The following is a 4926-nucleotide window of genomic DNA, read 5'->3' as shown; positions in this document are numbered from 1 at the left end:
CAAAAAAAGAGACAAAATTAACAAGGGCTCAGCTAAAGGAAATAATGCAGGAAGATTCTAATAATTAAAATAAGAAATGAAACAGGAGACAAGAATAATACCATAAAAACTAAAAGAACTAGAAGAGAACACTAAGAAAACCAACAAATGGGATAGCCTTTCCTTCTCAGTCCCACACTACAGGTCCCTCTTCTTGGTCCTGTCTGTGGCTGGCATCATAAAAATGGCTACAGATTCTCCAGTGCCTGAAAAGATCTGATTCAACAAGTTTAAATACAATGATTCAGAAAGAAAGTTCCATGAGCAGATGGACAGGACTGTGTCTGGCACCTCCCACCAGAGCTCAGAGCTCAGGCCCCAGGGCATCAGGCAGGCCTGGAAGAAACCACAGTGAGATGGCTGTCTGGATCACCAACCTGGAGATGAAGAACCAGAACCTGCAAAGTGTGGTGAGGATCTGCAGAAGGCCATCTTCAGGCTACAGACCCAGCTGAACACCCTGGAGAAGAGCTCGCCAATCCACCAAACCACAGACCCAGCACATGTCTCCCACGTGTCAAGTGGACCCCCCTAACCAAGACCGTTCCCACACCTGCAGAGGACAAGGAAGACAATGACACTGACCTATTTAGCAGCAGTGATGAGGAGGAGGACAAGGCAGCAGTCGGGTTGTGGGAGAAAAGGCTGCAGTGGTAATCAGAGAAGAGGACTAAGAAGCCTCTACTGGTAGCGGAGTCTTCCATCCTCTGAGACATCAAACCCTGGGATGATGAAAAGAACATGGCCCAGCCAGAGGCCTGTGTGCACTGTCCAACCATATGGGCTGGTCTGGGAGGCTCTCAACTGGTGCCTGTGGGCTATGGTATCTACAAGCTGAGGGTCTGGTGTATGGTGGAGGATGACAAGGTGAGCACTAACCTGATGGAGGAGCAGATCATCAAGTTTGAGGAACATGTGCAGAGTGCTGTCACTGCAAGCCTTCAACACTGAGCCGAACACACATTGCTATAGGCCCTAATGAGATTAAGGACTGATACCCATGGAAAAAAATGAAGGAAGATAAATGGATAAATTCTATTCAACAGAGTACAAGAAGTCCTAGCCAGAACCATTAGACTACAAAAAGAAATAAAAGGCATCCAAACTGAGAACTAAAATGATCTATGATCACAGATGATATATCTATGGAAAAAACCCTAGACATTACTCACATACACAAGATTCTAATTCATAATGAATTCAGCAAAGCTTCAGGACACAAATCAACACCCTAATATCAGTTCCATTTCTTCAACAATAAACAATGAAATTAAGGAAAGAATCCCATTTACAATAGCATCAAAAAAATAAATTATGAATAAATTTAACCAAGATGGTAAAGACTTTAAACTAAAAACTATAAAACATTAGTGAAAAAATGAAAGACGACATACATAAGTAGAAAACACTCCTTGATCATAACCTGGATGAGTTAATATTGCTAAAAGGTCCATACTATCCAAGGAATCTACATATTCAATGCAATCTCTATCAGAATCCCAATGGAATTTTTTATAGAAATAGAAAAAAAATCCTAAAATTTATATGAAATTTCAAAGAATTCCAAATAGCCAAACAAAAATTTTAAAAAGATGAACAAAGATGGAGAACTTAGACTTCCTAATTTCAAAACATATTTCAAAATTATAGTAATTAGAACAGTATAAAAATAAAGGCAGGGCTGGGGATGTGGCTCAAGCGGTAGCACGCTCACCTGGCATACGTGCGACCAGGGTTCGATCCTCAGCACCACATACAAACAAAGATGTTGTAAACACCGAAAACTAAAAAATAAATACTGAAAAAAAAATGTTTAAAAAATAAATAAATAAATAAAATAAAAATAAAGGCAGACATAAACCAATGGAATCTAAGATGCATAATAGATATTTACATAAAAGCTAAGATATAAATGCAAATTAAAACCATGAGATGCCACCTGTAATCCCAAAGCCTGAGACTGAAGGATCTCAAGTTCAAAGCCAGCATCACCTAAAGCAAGATGCTAAGCAACTCAGTGAGACACTGTCTCTAAATAAAATATAAACTAGAGCTAGGGATGTGGCTCAGAGATCGAGTGCCACTGGGTTCAATCCCCGGTACCCAAACAAAACAAAACCTATCCATTTGACTGAAATTTAAGACTAACAACTGCACATGTTGGTGAATTTGCAGTTAACTGAAATTTTTCATATACTGTTAGTGGGAACATATAATGCTGTGTAAAACCATTTGAAAAACTATTTGGCTGTTTGTTATAAAACTAAACAAGTGTCTACTTTATGCCTTCACATGTAGGTATTTACTTAAGAGAAAGAAATACATATATACACACACAAAAAAAAAAAACCAGACCTAAAAACAACTGTTTGTAGCAGAATGATTCATAGCAGACAAACTCAGCAACAGCAAAGCACCCACCCATAGGAAAGTCATTGTGATATATTTGCCCACCTGTCAGCAATAAAAAAAAGAAAAGTACAATACATAAAGTCATTAAATAAACTAGAAGAAGCCACATGCAAAGGATCACTATGACTACGTTTATACAAAATGCTCAAAAAGAGGGATAGTCATATCATATAATACTACTCAACAGTGAAAAGGAATAAATTATCAACATGGGTTGGGGTTGTGGCTCAGAGGTAGAGCACTTACCTAGCAGGTGTGAGGCACTGGATTCAATCCTCAGCACCACATAAAAATAAAATAAAGATACTGGGTCCATCTATAACTAAAAAATAAACATTAAAAAAATTATCAATGTACACAAAATAGATAAATCTCAAAAATATAAAGCTGAAAAAGAAAAAGCCCTTTAAAAGTACATATTGTGTGACTCTATTCATATGAAAATTAATATATGTGGGGAAAAAATCCCAACTCTGGTTAGCTCTGAGGGGCTTATAAGCTGCAATTAATTGAGAAATGTTGAGGGAGTTCTATGTTTGACAGGTAAATGCATTTGTCAAAGCTCAGCAAATGTATGCTTAGAATGTGTACATTTCATTATATATAAATTTTACCTTAAAACAAAAAAACTTTGTTTTCATTTTCAAAAGAAAAAAATATATAAAGAAACTGAGTTCTGTAATAAGTATGTTGAAATGTTTCGTTGATTTCATTAACTAAAAATGATCTAAAACTGATGATGAATTACTGAACAGAGAGAGGAACAGATAAAGATAAACAAAATGTTAACAGTAATAATATTGGTGTTGGTTATATAAGAATTCACTATAAAACTATATCAACTTTGCTATATGCTTGAAATTTCTCATAATACTATCTTAGGAAAATATCTATATTACAAAAATAATTCACACCCCCACATACTTTTATCCACAGAAATTAAACACAAACCTAAGTAAATTCACAGCTCAAAAAATTAGAAAAAAATTAAAAACAAAAATAAAGCACAAGACAGGAAATGATGAGAACAGAAGAATTAATAAGGTGGATAAGACAGAAGAATTAGTTAACTAATCAATATCAATTTCTTTTAAAAAATTAACAAATAAGACAATCTACCAGCTAACTTAAATTAGAACATATAAACTTATGAAATAATAAATTGCAAGAGGAAAACAGCAATTGAAACAATAGAAAAATGAGTTTTAACTCATTATCAAATCACTCTGCCAAATTCAAGGCAAATAAATTATAAAATCCATACAAAAAGAACCATGTACAGAAAAACTTACCAAAAGTAATTCTATAAGAACTAAATCATACAGAACAATTTCTGTTGAAGAAACAAAGTTATCAATTAATTGCTCACCAAAAAAAAACAATGCCCAGATGGTTTTATAAGTCTACCAAAACATCAAAGACCTGATAGTCCCAGTGGTCCACAAGTTGTTCGGGAACATTAAAAATGAAGGAAAGCTTACTAATTCTCTTTTTGAACCAAGAATAATGTTGATACCTAAATTCGATAAATGGAATACAAAAACGAAAATCAGCAGACCAATATCACATACAAATACCAATGTAAAAGTACTAAATTTAAAATTAGTGAACAGAATCCTATAACTTATGTTATAGTTTAAATATAAAGTGTCCCCCAAAAGCTCATATCTGATATAATGCAAGAAAATTTAGAGGTGAAATGATTGGGTCATGAGAGCCTTAACCTAATCAGTACATTAATTCACCTGAATGGATTAAGTGTGTGGGAAGTGTATACAGGTAGAACATAGCTATAGGAGACAGGTCACTTGGGGGCATCCCTTTGGGGGTTCGTATTTTATCTCTGGTGAATAGAGTGCTTTTTGCTTCCTGGTAGTCTGAGTTGTTTTCCTCCTCCACACCCTTCCAACGTGATGTGCTGCCTCACCTCAGGCCCAGAGTGATGGAGTCTATGAACTGAACCTCCAAAACCATAAGCCCTAAATAAATTTTTCCTCCTCTACATTGTCTTGTCAGATCCTTCAGTAACAGCAGCAAAAAAGCTGACTGAACACCATATTAAGAAAATAATACGATGTAGAGGAAGGAAGATGGCGGCGAATAGAGTGCATCACCCCGTGTACCGCGTCACTGTGCAGGTGAATAACGAGTTAGAACGGCCAAAAGCGATCTTGTTAGGAATTTCAAGCAAAATTGGGGTGCACCGAAACCTAGAGGAAGGATTTCCATCACCCGAGGATCAATTACTGGGGCTCAATCCCGAGTGAACCATGTGCCCGGAGATTCAGGCTGATCGATCGGCGGCCTGCCCTGCAGCCAGAGACTGCGGCGTGCCGAGAAACGGCATGCCAGCAACACAGAGAAACAGTGCTGCAGATTCTGTGGGGTCCTGCCAACTGTGCCCTCACTGTGCTCCAGGCTGAGTTCTGGGTTTGAGACGGGGGAGAGAAACAGTCCAGGTCTGTCCTCCACATC

At 37.0% G+C, this 4926-nt stretch overlaps 1 pseudogene; it reads left to right on the top strand.

Annotated features, from left to right (window-relative positions):
• Positions 1–223: 223 nt before the first annotated feature.
• Positions 224–990, top strand: LOC114091374 (elongation factor 1-delta pseudogene; annotated as a pseudogene).
• The last annotated feature ends 3936 nt before the right edge of the window (positions 991–4926 follow it).

Source organism: Marmota flaviventris, chromosome 8 (assembly GCF_047511675.1).
Source record: "Marmota flaviventris isolate mMarFla1 chromosome 8, mMarFla1.hap1, whole genome shotgun sequence".
Classification (NCBI taxonomy): domain Eukaryota; kingdom Metazoa; phylum Chordata; class Mammalia; order Rodentia; family Sciuridae; genus Marmota; species Marmota flaviventris.
This window is presented reverse-complemented; position numbering and strand designations above follow the sequence as displayed.